The following is an 18,807-nucleotide window of genomic DNA, read 5'->3' as shown; positions in this document are numbered from 1 at the left end:
TACAAGAAAAAGTCTGGACTCTCAAAATTTTTAGAGTGTGTCTTTGAAAAATTCACTTCGGATAGAATTTCTTTCCCCAACTTCAGGGAAGCAGACCCTTAGACTAATTTCAAAATTCATCCATTTGATTAAAATGTTAAAACCTCAGATATTACATTTACATGTATACCTCCAACTCCATCTCTGGCATTACAGAAAACCAAGTACCCAGGTGCCTTTGAAAACAACTAAAAATTCTGGATAAAGTAGTTTTTAAAAATCTTCTTAAACACAGCCATTAATTGGTGAGAAAGTAAGATATTCTGAGACCGAGAAATAAGTGAAAAGGGGAAATTCAGGGCAGAAGCAGAACACTAAAATCTGTCTTATTCTGTGAGCATTTAAACACACAGGTAAATTTTAGCTTCAAATTTCTTGACCATGCTTTCTTTTCCCTCTTTTCCTTTCCTTTGTTATTTGTGGAAGATGGCCAAGGCTGAAAAACATGGAGGAGTCAAGGAAGTGGTGGTGTCTTGGGGTTGAAAGAAATATCAGAAACTGGTGGGGGAGGCTGCAGTTTGGCTCAGGAGGTGGAGTTGGGGTTGGCTGAGCAGTCAAGAGAGGAGGTAGTGGCAAGACCATAGTCTGAGCACACAACAGAAAGGCCAAGGCCATGAAGATAGCTAGCATATTGGGGGTATCAGTTACACACGAGAAGACTGGACAAGTAAGTAAATAACATTGAGCGTAATGGAAGTCAGATTTCTTATTATCAGAACACAGAGTGGGGAGCCTAAGCCAGAATTAACACAATGTTATTACTGGATTAAGAATGGAAATACATAAACTCACAGGATAGATAAATGACAGATAGATACTTAAATAGATACAAAGATATATAGATATATAATATATAGATACATAGATACATATATAAATATTCAGACATTAGAAATAGAAATAGATATAGAAAGATAAATCTGTGTGTGACAAATGTTTTTTTATAATTATGTTTTTAACAAATATGCCTATACAACATGCATTCCCTACCTTGCTTACTGAGAGAACTTAGAAATAAAACATACATAACAATGGGCACATTGAATATCCAGATCATGGCTTCCTATATATAGTCATCCACAAAGAACTGGAATTCCTTGGAGAAATAGCTCACTCCAGGACTGGGGCATGAAAAGCACAAGATGGAACCAGATTTGCAAAAATAAAGGAACTTCCGAAGAATGATAGCAGCATGTCAAAATGGGCCTATTGTAACATGAAAATAAAGAATAATAAATAGATTACCATAATTTAAATAGAGTAATAAATACTTTGGGAAAAAGAAAAAGCTCCTTTTTACAATGGAATGACAACTTGTAAATATAGGAGGAAAAATGGAAATAGATGAGCACTATTTGGCAGCCATCACAAGTGCTGTTTGATTCAAGTAAGCCATAAATAGAAATTAAAAGGCAAGAGAAGAAACTACAAAATCTAAAAGGTGGTACAAATAAAACCACAAAGTAAGATGATAGATACAAATATCAAAATATTAGTGATTTCAGTACATGTAATTGGACTGAATGGCTTATTTAAAAGACAAAGCATACAGGCCTGGATTTAAAATAAATGTTAACTCCTCAAAAGGAATTAGACTTTAATGGGAGACCTAAAACTGTGAAATTGCAAAAGAAAACACAGGGCAAACGTTTCAGGATTTGGCAATGATTTCTTAGATGTGACATCATGACCACAACAGCAACAATGACAAAAAATAGATAAATGGAACTATATAAAACTCAAAAGTTTCTGCATAGCAGAGGAAAGGATAGAGTAAAAGTAAATGACAAAATTGGGGGAAAAATTTGTGAAACATATATATTGCAAGTCAGAATATATAAAGAAATCCTACAGCTCAACAGAAAGAAAGATATACTTCAGGCCTTCCCTGGTGGTCCAATGATTACAAGTGCATCTTGCAAGGCAGCAGACACCAGTTCAATCCCTAGCCCAGGAAGATCCCACACGCCACAGAGCAACAAAGCCCGTGGATGGCAGCTACCGAAGCCTGCATGCCTATAGCCTGTGCTCCGCAACAAGAAAAGCCACTTCAATGAGAAGCCTGCACATCACAACAAAGAGTAGTCCCTGCTCACCACAACTAGAGAAAGCCTGGACACAGCAATGAAGACCTATCATAGCCAAAAATAACTACATAAATAAATAAACAAAATCATTTTTTAAAAGATACATTCCTAAGAAGATACACAAATGCCCAACAAGTATATGAAATGGTGTTCAGCATCACTAAGTATCAGGGAAACGTATGTCAAATTCCCTTCATATACATTGATGTATATCAAATGTATTTCAAAATCACACGTTATAGGAGAACTACTAACTAAAACAATGGGGTGGGGAATAAGTGCCGGTAGAAAGTACAAAATCAGGACTCTTATGCACTACCGGTGTGAATGTAAAAATGATACAACCTCTGTGGGAAACAATGCTAAATTTCCTAAAAAAATTAAAAATAGGTAAACCATGTAAGACCCTGATGTTGGGAAAGATTGAAGGCAAAAAGAAAGAGGGTTACAGAGATAAGATAATTAGATAACATCACTGACTCAATGGACATGAATTTGAGCAAACTCCCGGAGACAGTGAAGCCAGGCTCACTGCAGTCCCTGGGGTCACAAAGAGTCAGACAAGGTGACTGAACAACAACAAACCATGTGATCCAGGAGTCTCAGTTGTTGGCATACACCCAGAAGTATTGAAAGCGGGATCTTGAAGAGAGATTTGCACATCCATGTTCACTGCAGCATTGTTGAATATAACTAAGAGGTGGAAGCAATATAAATGCCCATCAATGTATAAATGAATAAAGAAAATATGATCAAAAGCTCAGGCACAGTCCAATTCTGACTGTTCATAACATCATATGACATGGGCTTGATGGGAACAGAAGCTGAGCTGTTCTGAAATTGAAGGGGTGATGAGAGTTTGGAGATGGGAATTGAACTATCCTTTCAAAGCTGTCGTGTTGACTATGAATCTGCCTAATGGGAGAAATCTGTTCCCAGGTGAGACTTCAAGTAAAAAGGTTTACAGCATTTTCAAGTAAAAGCAAAATAAGCAAAGAGAGAAGCGGAACTAAGTTTACACCTAAGCAGGTGACATTACCTACTGCTCATTAGCGTGAAAGCAACATTTTGTTTCTCTAGTTGACACAAAGAAAGCAATCTTTGCACAAGAAAGTAATCAAATGGGGTTTTGGGGTCTCAACATAAGGAGGAGCCAACCGCCCAGCCCAGCCTAGCAAGGGCTAGGAGAATGTGTCCCATGACCTAGGGCTGTGCAAAGGAGAAGGGAAGCACTCAGATTCTGAAAAATACTTCTGACCTCCCCCTACCTGGGGGAAGATTTTCAAGAGCTTTTCTTTAAAAGGGAATGGAGAAACATATGCATTAAAATATCACATATGGTGTGTCTGGTTTCCTATATTATTATTATGTTTTGTTTTGTTTTTGCCAGAGACTAGTACAATTGCAGGCAATTGTCATTTCTTAAGACAAACTTAATTATCCTTAAATAAATCGTTTTAAGTTTTGTCAAGTACTAGAAAAATTCACTGGCCAAGCAGACAAAGAGAAGAGACATGTGGACCCAGCAGGCAAAGGGAGGGTGGGATGAATTGCGAGAGCAGCACTGACATATATCTGAATAGCTGGTGGGAATCTGCTATATAGCACAGGGAACTCAGCTAGATGCTCTGTGATGACCTCGAGAGGTGGGATGAGAGTGTGATGGGAGGGAGGTCTGAGAGGGAGGGGATGTATGTTTACATATGGCTGATTTACTTTGCTTTATGGCAAAAACTAACACAATATTGAAAAGCAATTATACACCAATAAAAATTTAAGAAATAATTGATCAAGATTTAAATGAAGATTATTAAGCATGACTTGGCTATCACAGATAGGGAACGGTGTCTGTTACAAAATCTGAACTTACATTTTCCACATATGTTTCATTTGCACCTGTTTGAAACTATTTTGCATCCCCCTCCATATTGAAGTGCTATTTGTACTGAAGTACATAACAAAGACTTTGGGAAAAATTTTATTTAAAATAATAATAAATACATTCTCTCAGAAAAAAAAGAGAATGTGGAGTATACATACAATGAAATATGATGCACCCTCAAAAAAGAAATAAATCCTGTCATATACTACAACATGGATGAATCTTGAAGACATTATGCTAAGTGGAATAAACCATTCACAAAAAGACAAATGATTTGAGCTAGATGAGGCATCTGAAGAAAACAGAGTGCAATGTGGTTACCAGAGGTTGTGGAAAGGGGAAATGGAGAACTGTTTCAGTTTTGCAAGATTAAAAAGTTCTAGAGATCTGACATACGAAAACATACATTAGTTATAGTGACCGTGTGTGCATGTGTGCATATGTGTGCCCAGTCATGTGTAACTCTTTGCAACCCTATGACTGTAGACAACCAGGATCCTCTGTCCATAGGATTTTCCAGGTAGGAATACAGGAGTGGGTTGCCATCTCCTCCTCCAGGGGATCTTCCTGACTCAGAGGTCAAACCTGCATCTCCTGCCTCTCTTGCATTGCCAGGCGGATTCTTTAGCAGTGAGCCACTGGGTATGCACTTAAAAATAGTTAGAATGATACATTTTATGGTATATGTATTTTATTGCAATTTAAAAAAACATATCAATTGGTAACAGAAAGAAAGAGAGAGAAAGGAAGAGAAAAACAGGAAGGAAAGGGGCAAAGTCAGCAGCTCCATAGTGTCTACAGAGACACACTAAAGCGTAACAGCCCTGAAAAGATAAAATAAATGGATTATAAATATTATAACTGATGAATACTAAGCAAATTTTAAAGATAAGAAGTGTTTTTAAAGATGTATTAGACAAAATAGACTTGAGGAAATATGTATTAGCAGAGAAAATAATAAGCATTACATATCACCAGAAAGAATTCTCATCTTATATCACCTAACAACAGATCTCAAAGTATCTAAAAGCAAAACATCACAGAACTATAAGAACTAGACTAATCCAGAAAACGGGAGATTTCAGTATAATTTTCATAATAATAAATCATATAGTCAGAACATCAGTAAGATTATGAAAACTGAACCAAAGAATTAACAAGGTACATAGAGCACAGAAACCAATTGTGCTCACAGTTGTGTACTTCCTTTTTAAGGACACATAAAATATTTAAGAATACTAGTTAGGGGCTTCCTTAGTGGTCCAGTAAAGAGTCCACCTTGCAATGCAGGGGAGCACTGGTCAGATCCCTGGTCCTAGAGGACCCCACATATCGGAGCAACTAAGCCCATGTGCCACAGCTACTGAGCTCATGGCCTGCAACTACTGAAGCTCCCATGCCCTGGAGCCTGTGCTCTGCAACAAGAGAAACCTCTGCAGTGAGAGGCTCATGCACCACAACTAGAGAGAAGCCCCTCTCACCACAACCAGGGAAAACCCACATGCAGCAATGCAGACCCAGCACAGCCCAACATAAAAATAAATACAATGTTTTTTAAAAGAATAATGGCAAAAAAAAAAATAATAATGGCTAAAGTCGAATTATAGACACCATTACACTAAGGATTCCTCAATCTCAGCACGATTGATATTTGGCCTGGATAATATGTTGCTGTGAAAAGGTAACCTGTGCATGGTAGTATTTTTGAGAACATCGCTGACCTCAATTCACCAGATGCCAGGAGCAACACCCTTTGCCAATGTCTCCTCGCCTCTTTATGTCTGCTGTGAAACTTATGTTTCCACTGTACTGAAAAGGTTTAAATGTATAAAAGAAAAATAAAATTTTAGAAAAATCAAGAATAATTTTGTGCTCTTAGCATAGCAAAAATCTCTTACTCAAGACACAAAAAGAGAACTCTGTAAAGAAAAAGGATATCAATTTGACTACATTAAAATGAAAAATGTCTGTTCATCAAAAACTGTCCCAAAGAAAATACAAGTCATAGACTGAGGGAAATAAGTTTTCAACACGTATAACTGCCAAAGGAATAGCATTTAGAATATATAAATTATATGCATCAAAAAGAAAACCATAAATGGTACAGTTCTTAATGGACAGAAGAGCAGATACTTGACAGAAGAAGAAAGTCCAAAAGCCCAACTAATAAATGAGAAAATTCTCAATCTTAGTAAAATGGAAATGTAAGTTAAAACTGCAGTTATTCACCATTTCATATCCACCTGGCTGCCAAAATTTCAAAAGTTTCATATTATCAGATATTGTGACAGATGTAGAACAACTTTTGGAATGTAAATTGATATAATTTTTTGGAAAACAACCTGACACTACCTAATAATTTGAAAATGTGTAGACCCTACAATTAGACAAGTCTGCTCCTAGGTATATACCGAGTGTCTTAGTCTGCTCAGATTGCCATAACAATATCATAGACTGGGTGGCTGAAACAACAGAAATTTGTTTCTTACAGTTCTGGAGGCTGAGAAGTCCAAGTTCAAGGTGCCAGAAGATTGGAGTCTAGGGAGACCTCCCTTCCTGGTGTGCATACCTGCGACCTTGCTGTGTCCTCACATAGCCTTTCCTCTCTCTCTCTTCCTCCTCTTATAAGATGACCAGTCCTATCAGGTTAAGATCACACCCTAAGGACTCACTTAATCTTAATTACCTCCTAGATGCTCTGTCTCCAAATACTGTCACATCAGGTGTTGAGACTTCAACATGTGAATTTGAGAGATAGAATTCAGTCCTACCTAGAGAATGTTTTGCATATGTCCATCAGTTAACATGTACAATACTCACAGCTAAGACAACTGCCTGGGAAAATCATAGCTCAGCTAATCTGCTCGTCACCAGACATATAAAGAAGTTGCTGTAGACCATACAATCCAGCTGAGCTGACCCAGACCAAAAGTACCATCCCAGCAGTCCTATAAAAGCACAAAAATACATAAAATTGTGAGGTTTTTTTTTTGAGTCACAAAGTTCTGGGTTTTATTATTATGAAGAAAAGTTAACTATAATAGTAGACCAGCTATTCTAAATGTCTCTATATTTATACATACTTCAAATTTATCGGGATTGAATCAAATGAACACAAGGTTGTTATATGCATGTGTGCATTTTCCATCTTATTTATTATTTTTTCACCCCACCAACTACACCTATTCTCTAGCTGATGGGGTGAAAAAATGAGATAAAATCCATTAGAAATCTAAACTGCCCAAGGTGAAAATAGTAGTTGAAGGTAATGGTATTAGTATATTTCACAAGACATTGAATCAGTAACTAAATAGTATATAAAATAAATGATAAAAGCATTTAGGCTCAAATTATTAGGAAAGTTATCAATGAAGAGGTAGAATACAACTATTTAGGTCATTTATCCTTTAATATTTTATTCACTCAAGATTTGTCATTCAGGTGGAAATTAATCTGTATCATAAAGCAAATTTCAATTTGAGGATTGTTATATCTTAAGCATCATGTTAAGAGATGATTAGAATATGACTGAGACCCATTCCTTGTCATTAATGAAGACAGACACATAAAGAATAATAAATAATAATAATTTTAATAATAAATAATAAAATAGAGGTATAGAAAAGGATATAAAGGAAAATGTGACAGCATAGATGTGAGATAATTTGCTTGTTTGCAGGTTTATGGAATGTTTCTTGGAGAGTTTTCCTGAAGGGAGAGAAAGAGTTAGCTAAGCAAATATATTCTGGAAGAAGTACTCATAAACAAAAACCAGATATATGAAATAACACAGTACATACATACTATTTATAGTAGGCTATTTATCATTCAATGAATATTGTATACCTTCTATATGTAATCACTCCACTAGAGAACACAGTAAGGTAGAAAATAGAAATGTGAGAAAATAATTTATTGCTAGTAGATACAGTCACACAATAAAGAAGTTAACAATCTTTAAAACTTTAAAACAATTAAAAGTTATAAAAAACACTACCAAGAGAGAATAGAGTGCTATTCAAGTCTAATAAGAAGCAAAGGAAGTATTTTTAACCATAGGAATAGCATGATTTAATTTACAAATTCAGTACTTTAGACTTTCTAAAATAAAAATCACACATGAGAATATTCAAATACATACAGGAGAGGAAAAGAAGGTTTCTAGGTCAGGCTCAGTACCACCTTGGACTTTGTTTTGAAAGGAAAGAAATGTCATTGAAGAGTTTTAAGTCTATGGACTGCATGACCAAATTTATATGGAAGATCTATTGAAGTTTCAGTATGGATCAGAAAATAGTGTAGATGGATGAAGGGTAATATTGGAAAAGGGAGTCAGCAGAGGACTCTAGCTGCATCCAAGCAAGAAAAGGTGAAGACTTGATAATCATGAATTTCCTGTTACACCAAAAGGACTATCATTAGAGAATATAGACAGAGTACATGAGCAATAAGGCTTCCATGCTGGCTCAGTGATAAAGAACGTTCCTGCCAGTGCAGGAGACACAGTTCTAATCCTGGACCAGAAAGATCCCCTGGAGGGGAGCATGGCAACCCACTCCATTATTCTTGCCTGGAAAATCCCATGGACAGAGAAGCCTGATGGGCTATTGTCCATAGCATCACAAAAGGGTTGGACATGACTTAGCAACTAAAACAACAACATGAGGAGTAAGGTTTAGCACACCAGCCCAGGTTGGATGCATGAGACAAGTGCTCGGGGCTGGTGCACTGGGAAAACCCAGAGGGATGGGATGGGGAGGGAGGTGGGAGAGGGGATCGGGATGGGGAACACATGTAAATCCATGGCTGGTTCATGTCAATGTGTGGCAAAAACCACTATAATATTGTAAAGTAATTCGTCTCCAACTAATAAAAAGAAATGGAAAAAAAAAAAAAGAAGTTTTAGGATTATCACTGAAGGAAAGAAGAGATGGAGTTGATCAAGGGCACACAAGAGGATTGTTGATGGCCTTTCATTGGCACAGAAGATGATATATTTTTCATAATTGTATAGCTGGCATCTGACAATTTGTCTGTCTAGCACTTCTCAGCCTTTCTTCTAGGAAAATGTCCCCCTTCTAGAAAAATTCCCAGCCCCCACACTCAACATATACGTGTGAGCTTCAACGCTTTTAAATTACTCTTTCTCTTTGGCTACAGTGAGTCAACTGTGAGTGGATATTTTTCTCAACCTCAAGACCTGAACAATTAGTGATAACTAATACATTGATGCTTTCAAATAACACGTATGGAGTGGTTCCAGAGAAGACTCTTGAGAGGCCCTTGGATAGCAAGGAGATCAAACCAGTCAAACCAAAAGGGTATCAACCCTGAATATTCATTGGAAGGACTGATACTAAAACTGAAGCTCTGATCCTTTGGTTACCTGATGGGAAGAGCTGACTCACTGGAAAAGATCCTGACGCTGGGAAAGATTGACGGCAGAAGGAGAAGGGGATGGCAGAGGATGAGATGTTGGATGGCATCACTGACTCAATGGACATGAGTTTGAGCAAGCTCCAGGAGATAGTGAAGGACAGGGAAGCCTGGTGTGCTGCAGTCCATGGGGTCATAAAGAGTCACTACTATTTAGCCACTAAACAACAGGCACTATAGTCAAAGTTTTTTTAAGCTAACTTATTTAATTGTCATAAAAATGCAGTGAAGAAGGTACAGTTGTTATCTCCTTCTATTCAGGAAAGAAAATTGAGGCGCAGGATGTAAACTGATCCTGGGTCACACACAGACTGGGTTTTGAATTCTAGCTGTGTTCCTTTACACCCCATACATTCTTAACCACTATCTAATACTGCCTCTGACAAGTTCCTTCATCCAGAATATAACTTCTCCAAGGAGATCCAATCAGAGCCCTGTCTTGGATTTCTGACCTTAGGGATCAGGAAAGCCAAACTCAGTCCATCCTCTGGTAGTGGATCAGAAGCACTCGGCATGGTGGCCACTAGGCACCATGAGTTCAGCTACGTGGAAGAAGCCAAACTGAGAAACCGAGGAAGGCATCTAGAAAAAATGCGTCTTTAGTGATCAGATGTGCTATGAGGTGGGATTTTCTTCTCTGGCTCTATTCATCTCTGAGACCAACTGGAGCCCTGACCTCCTATTAACATGATGTGAGTTTATTCAACACCCTTTCTGGATAAACTAGCTTAAAATGAAAGCTGGCATCTAAGAGTCATGAGTAATTAAGGATACCAATCTGCATAGCAGTGGGAGCATCTTTAGCAATGCTCGGTCATCCAGAGGGACAGCAGATTGCTGTGAGTCCTGGCTGGGGACTCATCAGACAGTTGTGTGCGGAAGCCGGAGATGCAAGTAAGTTGAGCATGTGAAAGACAGGTGGGAAAATAAGTGAGATTCAGAATAGAGTGTATTGTAGTGGGGGAGAAAGCAGGCCCTGGGGTAGACTGGACAAGTAATTCAACCTCTCAAGCCTCAGTGTCCTTAGGTTTTCTTTGGGATAATAGTAATTGTCTGCCAGTCTCATGTACTGCAAGGATTAAATAATTTATATAAAATGTTTACCAGAGTTCCAGGCTATAGTAATCTCTCCATAAGTGTTATTGCTTAAGTTGAGGTATGGACCCAGTGCCAGTGAGTTGATGTATGGACCCAGGATCTGTAGATCCTCAGAGAAGGGGATGCTTGAGCTGTTACTGAAGGACAAATGCAGTCGGGTAGGTAAAAGGAGACAGGTATTCCCCACTTGTTCATCCTATAATTTATAATACAGGTGATACCAGCCTCTCCTACACACATTCCACAGGGGCTAAAGTCATAGTCTAGAAAAGTATAAATAGATCATTCAGTGATAAACTCTAAGCAATATGCAAAGTGAATAAAAACTAAAAATTAAATCCAAATTGCTGCTCTGAATTTAAATTTTAGGCTTTTTCTTTGCAAATGAAATACATACTTCTTAAAGCATTAGTGTATATGTAATTGCATCATAGCTGATGAACTCTCTCCTACCTGGACCAAAAGTGATTCAGCCTGTACTTTTGCAATGAGTGATGAAGAAACTTCCAGATGGAGAGGTTTAATTTGCGAGATTTTCCCTAGTCTATTCACATTGGCTTTAACTTCCATTTTAAATTACAGAGAGAATTCCCAAAATTTCAAAGAGCCCCAAGAGATCTGGTGAAACAGCTAATCTCTTTCTAGGAGCATGCTAACAAAAGCAATTTCTTACTGAGCTATATGCTGCCCAGTGGGACTGATAATGAATCTGCATTATGGTAACCTTTATAAGAAGGGAAGATAAGAAGACCTTTTGGGGAGGTGTATTTATTAGGTGGCGAATGTGTCTTTCCGCATGTGGATTCTTCTGTTTAGATCCACTATTCACTCAACTATGCCAAGAAAGACCTTCTGTCCTCCTGCTTTCAGCAACTCCTCTGAATTTATAGCATCCACTCTATTACATACCATGATGTCAGTAAACAGTCAACACCAATATGCTGCACAACTTTTTTAGTGTTCAATTTCTCTCATTTTGGAAAGGCATTAGATTTGCATAGCCGACTGCAGGCTTTATACTAATTTCCCTCTAAGATTTATAAAGAGCTCATACTTGTTAGCACAGATACTGTGTTTGTTTATAAACTGGAAAATGGGAGGGAAAGCTTGTACACTGTCAACCAAATATAAAGAAAAAGCATTTACTGGGAGTCTCCTACAGAGGGCAGCTTCACCTTATTGGAAACCCAACTGAAAGAGAAACTCAGTGGTTACTGAGAAATAACTAAATCTTAAAGTCAGAAAGCACTCCCTTGTTTTTGCTAACCAGCTTACTTCTCTATGGTATCTTTGTTACCTTATCTTTAATGGAAAAGAATTGGCACCCACTGTATAATCATTCATAGATACAGGCCAGTAACACAACCTTATTATTATGTTCAGCTTGCCTGTGGGTGAGCTGGAGACAGCTGTTCATATTACCTAAGAGGCAACAGATCAATGAAAGGAAGGGAAGGACAAGTTTTGAACTGCCTTTTTGCAACAATGTCCTTTATACAACAGAGGGTATTTTTAAAGCATTGTATCAGAAAACAAAGGCTGATAATAAAGTGTTTATGAAACAAACTTTTGCTGTGTTGTTATGATTATTAAATGCTTTTTAGATTAAAATCACTTACATAAAAACAAAAAGTATTTAAGCTTTGGATACCAAAACTACTATGAGTTATAGGCTATAAATCTAAGGAAGTAATTGCTATTTTGAAAATTCTGAAAATAGGCATGTGTGCATGGGTGTTGTAAAGAAATTCTTTGAAACTGTTTTTGTGTGTCTAAATAACTATGAAAAGACATTTTATTGATCATATGGTAAAATGAGATTATCAAACTATAAAAATATAAGTATCTTTTCATAGAAAATATGATTTTTAAAACAGAACAGAGTAAGTACAGTTCATATTTAGAGAACTTTAAATGCAGCATTGTTTGTTGTTGATTTTGAATGTCTTATGCTTTATGATGGCTAATCAAATTAGCATACATAAATCCAGTATGTATAAACATCACTTTGTATACTTGCTTTTGATTGTTCCTGATTGGAAGCTTCTTTTGGATATTCAACAAGTAGTAGTCAGATTTATAAGGACATTCTGATTAAGAAAAGTTATCAAGAAACTGATGATGATTATTTCTAAATATTAAGATTAAAACCAACATTGAAGACAGGAGTTTCTTTCTTTATATTTGCATACAAAATGCTTTTGTTTAGTTACTGAATGCATCATCAAATACCTACTATATTTACAATGAAGTTTATCAATTATAATTATTAATTCTGTTTCTTCATATTCTGTGCTCAGAAGTAACTAAACTTCTAAATGCTACTCTTGGCATATACTGTTTGGGAACACTTTAGCTCTCCTTTAAGATAAACTTGAAATAGACCACAAATAAATGTAAATGAGCTTTAGCTATTAAAATTAGTTTGATCTTATGTCTTTTTTAATAATTTATGTGGTCCAAGTCCAGAGCTTTCTCTTGACATTAGGACAAAAATTCAGATTATTGTAAATTTTAATTTTTCTTTAGTAATAGTTATTAATTTATCAATCAAATCACTTAACATCAAGGTATAATGAAGAGTTGCCTGGAAAGTATGTCCTTAAATTTATGCATACACTGTTATCAATGTGTTTCAAAACCAGTTAGTTTCTGTCGGAAAAAAAGACCCACTTCTTATTTGACTGTGTTGGTAGTCTTGTTCTAGAAAATACCTAAAGTAAGGCCCTAATCACCTGCCTAGGCATTCCTGTCACATTGCTGACATTTCCTGGTGTTCCGTGGTTTCTCCCACTCTGTGGCATTCCAGAGCTCAAGGCACTTCTTTGAAGATATAAGGCCATTCAAGTCTTCTCAACTTTGCAGCTTCACTCTAAAGGGAGAGTAAATGAAAAAGCCGTGAAGTTCAGGCAATTTAAATGGGCCAGCAGGAGGGCATGGCATTGCTCTGTTGGGAATTGCTTGTGAGCGATCCTTGAATCATCTCTTGGAAAAGTAGAGTGACCTTTCTAAAATCAGGATTAAAAAAAAGGATAGGAGAAACAGGCTGTCTAGTCCTCTGTGGAAAAGCAAACCAAGTCTGGTAAGATACTACAGAAAAGTAATGTATTTACAAGATCAACTGCTGGTTTATTGCCTGATTCTGCATAGCACTTCAACAGGCAACTTCCACTGGTGGATGCTGCCATATTCTGGGGCTTTCCAGGTGGCTGAGTGGTAAAGAACCCGCCTGCCAGTACAGGAGACACGGGTTTGATCCCTAGGCTGCAAGATCGCCTGGAGAAGGAGATGGCATCCCACTCCAGTATTCTTGCCTGGGAAATTCCATGGACATGGAGCCTGGCAGGCTACAGTTTATGGGGTTGCAAAGTCAGACAGACACAGGTTAGCAACTGAGCAGGCATGCAGTTTGCAGTTTGCAGTTTGACTAACTTTCTAATATCACATACTGGTTAAGTATTTCTCAAGATCCTAAAATCTTGTTCCTAAAACAAAGTGTTTCTCCAATTCCTTTCTAGAAGTCTCCCTTCTAATCATGAGGCACTGTAGCACATAAGCACATACATCTAAGCATCCACTGAGAAGACATTTCGTGGCTCTGTAGACCTTACAGAAATGCGTTATACAGGGGGTAGAAATAGGTAGAGAAGCACTGGTCTAGATCCAAAGGTCAGTCTATTATTGTCTCAGTTCCCTTATACATGAAATGAAAAAATGTTTTTTTCCTCTGCTTACATCAAAATAGTCTCCTTCAAGGATAGCTGGGGGAAAAATAATGAGGATTTGAATCTTATACCTGTCTTAAGCCTCAATTCCTGTGAGTATAAAGGGAAGCTCTCATATTTTGCTAATTGTCAGTTTCCTCTTTGGCAAGATCAGAGATGGGTACAATGGGCTGGGGGTGAGAGGCTGCCCTTACTGGGAATGTTCTGAGGTTGCCTCTGAGCTCTGAGGGAAAAAGCAGAGAACCAACTGTGATGGTTTCTGGAAGAGGAAACCATGGTCATTGGAAGAGGAAATGATGTGATGAATTCTATAATCCAAGGATTTGCAGATTTCCCCTAACACAAAATTTCAATAATGTTATAGTCAAAAGATGCAACTGAGATAATAATATGAAATTCTGATCAGCATGAATATCTTTTTCTTCTTACATCCTCAGTGACCTATACAAAAAATAAATGAGTTTTGTTATGAATATTAAAGTGATGGCAGTGTTAAACCAAAACTATACAAATAATTGCTTATACTCTCTGCTTACTCACATTTGGGAAGCAGAGTTTCACACATGAACTTACTTTTTCTCATCATCTGTAGCAGCACTTCAGAGTATAAATAAAAAAGAAAATGTTGGTCAGTCGTGTCTCTTTGCGACCCCATGAACTGTATCCTGTCAGGTTCCTCTGTCCATGGGATATTCAAGGCAAGAATACTGGAGTGGGTTGCCATTCTCTTCTCCAGGAGATCTTCCTGACCCATACATCAAACCCAGGTCTTGTGCATTGCAGGCAGGCTCTTCATCATTGGAGCCAGCAGAGAAGCCCCCTTTAAAGTATATTTTCGTTTATATTTTCAGTCTTGATGCAGACTCCTCAATGACTCCTGAATGACTAAAAAAAGAAAATGTTCTTTATGGGGCTCAGATGCAAACCTTTGTTATAGGACTAAAATTATTTTTCCCAGCTCTTTGAAACCCAATTTATTAGCATTTCTAGATTTTTGCCTCAAGAACTTTTCTAACTTGATGGCATATTAGAACAGAAATGAGCATAACTAAATTTTGTTAGTCTTCAATATCCTGGTCTGAATCAAATGATATAGGATTTGGGGAATGAGCAGTTTATACAATTTGGGGACAAAAGAAATGAGTGGCATAATGTAGAAGCAGTTTTAATTACCCAGCTGACTTTTATTGAGCACCCAGCAAGGGCTAAGCGTTATATTCTCTATCTGAAAGGAATGGAAATGACTTGAGACCACCTGAAGAGAAACATATCAACAAGTGTAAAAGCCTAATACAATTGCCTTACCCAACGGAATGCACGGTGATAGTTATCTGCAAAGAATTCCTGGATGTGCTGAGTCCTGAGCAAGTCAATGAATTATAAATTCTGACTTATATAGGAAATGGTTGTTTTCCTAATTCCTTCTTTAAACACTCAAGTGGGGTTATGCTGGGCATGTGAATGAATTGAACTCTGGTTCAAAAACTAAAATGCCTTTATAACACACGGGGAAAGCTTGAGACCGAGGATGGCAGCGGGGCAACCCTCTCCCTCAATGTCCGTGCACTCAGAGTCTGTACTTTGATTATGTTACACCAGAATAAGGAGGCCTGTGAGGAACTCCCAGAAACCAGTTTTTATACAGCACCCTGCCAGTGTCCCATAGTCCTCTCCTGTAAACTGGTGGAGAGAGGGGTTGATATGGGATAACCAAGTCAAACAAAAAATTAATAATAACTCAGAATCTGCCATAGATATTATTAGCAGAGCATGTATTACTCTCTGTACTGGTAATTTTTTAACAGTTAATTTCTAAATTTTATTTAGTCTTTATTGAAGTATAAGAATATTTTATTTTACTTATAATTGAAGTTATTAAAACTCAACATTCAAAAAATGAACATCACGGCATCCGGTCCCATCACAACATGGCAAATAGATGGGGAAACAATGGAAATAGTGACAGACTTTATTTTCTAGGGTTCCAAAATCACTGCAGATGGTGACTGTAGCCATGAAACTAAAAGATGGTTGCTCCTTGGAAGAAAAGCTTTGACAAACCTAGACAGCATATTAAAAAGCGGAGACATTACTTTGTTGACAAAGGTCCATATAGTCAAAGCTATGGTTTTTCCAGTAGTCATGTATGGATGTGAGAGTTGGACCATAAAGAAGCTGAGCGCCGAAGAATTGATGCTTTTGAATCGTGGTGTTGAAAAAGACTCTTGAGAGTCCCTTGGACTTCAAGGAGATCAAACCGGTCAGTCCTAAAGGATATCAGTCCTGAATATTCATTGGAAGGACTGATGCTAAAGCTGAAACTCCAATACTTTGGCCACCTGATGCGAAGAGCTGACTCATTTGAAAAGACCCTGATGCTGGGAAAGATTGAAGGCAGGAGGAGAAGGGGATGACAGAGAATGAGGTGGTTGGATGGCATCACCGACTCAATGGACATGAGTTTGAGCAAGCTCCAGGAGATGATGATGGACAGGGAGGCCTGGCGTGCTGCAGTCCTCGGGTTACAAATAACTGGACGTGACTGAACATCTAAGGTGAAAGAATGTTTTATTTTATTTATAATTGAAGTAGAGTTAATTTACAATATGTGTTAGTTTTAAGGGTACAACAAAGTGATTTGGTTATACATGCATGTATATATATATATACATTTTCCAGATTATTTTCCATTATAGGTTATTATAAGACATTGAGTGTAGTTTACTGTACTCTACAGAAAGCCCTTGTGGTTTACTATTTTATGCATGTAGTGTGTATATTTTAACCCCAGACTCCTAATTTATCTCTCCCCCTCCGTCACTTCCCACCTCCTGTGTTAACCATAACTTGTTTTCTGTGCTTCTGAGTTTATTTTGGTTTTGTAAATAAGTTCATTGGTATATTTTTCAGATGGCCAGGTACATTCTCAGAGCAGTTGTGTTCATCCTTTTCCATTCCGTTGTTCGAAAATGCACCTGTGTGTCAGGATTTAACCTTTGCTAAAGCATAGGGCTGAGACAGTCACAACAGAACACCCTTCCCCTTAAAACTAGGACTTCCGAGCCCTGTTAAATCAAAAGACAAATTCTTTCCCTCCTCCCCAGTCTCACAGCCCTCAGGATTTTAAATGGTAATGACCAGTTCATTTGAGAAAATGGCATTTGAGTGCTTCCCTTCACGAGCTCTTAAGGCGTATAAGGTGTCTCTTTCCCAGGGATGTGCACCTCCTTTTGTTTTCTGGCATTACTGGAACTGACCTGGCACGGATCACTGAGTGAGCAGGCAATCTTAAACACTTCTCATATAAATTACTGGTTCCTTTCCAAGTGCAATTGCTCACAGGGTAATATACCATTTTACAACTTTGATAGCAAAGTCTTTTCGTTCTACTGGGATCCACACACCCCCAGGAAATGAACAGACAAAAAGACTGATGGACATGTGAACCTCAGAAATGTACGGTCCGGTTCAGCCTTGAGTAGGTACATCGTGGGCACTTTGGGATCTTTCAATTCCATTCCCCACCTCGACTCTTCTCAAATCCTCTTTTCTTGCTTTAAAAGCCATCAACAGAAACAAAATTATCGAAATGACACATCTACATAAACACTATAAAAGGCAAGGCAGTAACAAATATGGATGTCCACTCAGTCCTATTTTTCAGAATTTTCCAGAAAAGAAGATAATGCTCACATCTTATGCTCTACCATTTTTAGGTAGAAATGACTCATCACACTTCTACGTAAAGGAGGCTTGCCATTAATTGAGCTCTTCAGGATTCACTGGTTGCTAATGATGGCCACATTTTCTAAACCAATGTCTTTTTCCCTGTGAACTCTTAACAACAAGGTGTGTTTTTACTGACAGTTGACTCGGATCAGAGCTCGCAGGATTGTATTTCAGGTTGTGGCTCTGTAAAACCCTGTAACTTTCTTTGAAGTTAAACAGTGTCAATCTGTTTCCATGTCTGAATAACTCTTAGAAGAGCCTGCCTGACCCAAGTCAACTCACTGAAACATACTATTTCCCCATAATTGATGTTCCAAGTGAATGTCCTTTCATAATAAAATGTGCTGGGAAACAAAACAGCTTTGCATCCGGCACAAGTTGCATCATAATTAAATTTTATTTTATCCCATCGAGGCATGCTAAATGTTGAGCAAAATATAATTTTAAGTAATTTGTTTGTATTCTTATCTGTAGGAGTTGGAAATTAACAGCGTTGCTAGTTTGCGTTTACTGTTAGGCCTGGAGAGCAGAGAGATTGCTTTGCAAACATTACAGTTATTATGTCTGCAGTTGGTACTCTTTGTATAAATTATTGATCAGCCAGCTTATTTTTCTTTCTGCTTAATGGATATTATAGCATAGCCGTTTACAACGCTATAGTTAAGGTTGTGTCAGCACTTCCATTATAATAAACCCTCTGTTACAGGGGGTTTATAACTTGTTGTAAAAATTTGCTCTGGGCTGAAACTTGACATACAAGATCTTGAGCTGGAAGGTGGCAATTGTTATTCTTTCAACTTAAAAAAAAACT

Source organism: Cervus elaphus, chromosome 30 (assembly GCF_910594005.1).
Source record: "Cervus elaphus chromosome 30, mCerEla1.1, whole genome shotgun sequence".
Taxonomy (NCBI): domain Eukaryota; kingdom Metazoa; phylum Chordata; class Mammalia; order Artiodactyla; family Cervidae; genus Cervus; species Cervus elaphus.
This window is presented reverse-complemented; position numbering follows the sequence as displayed.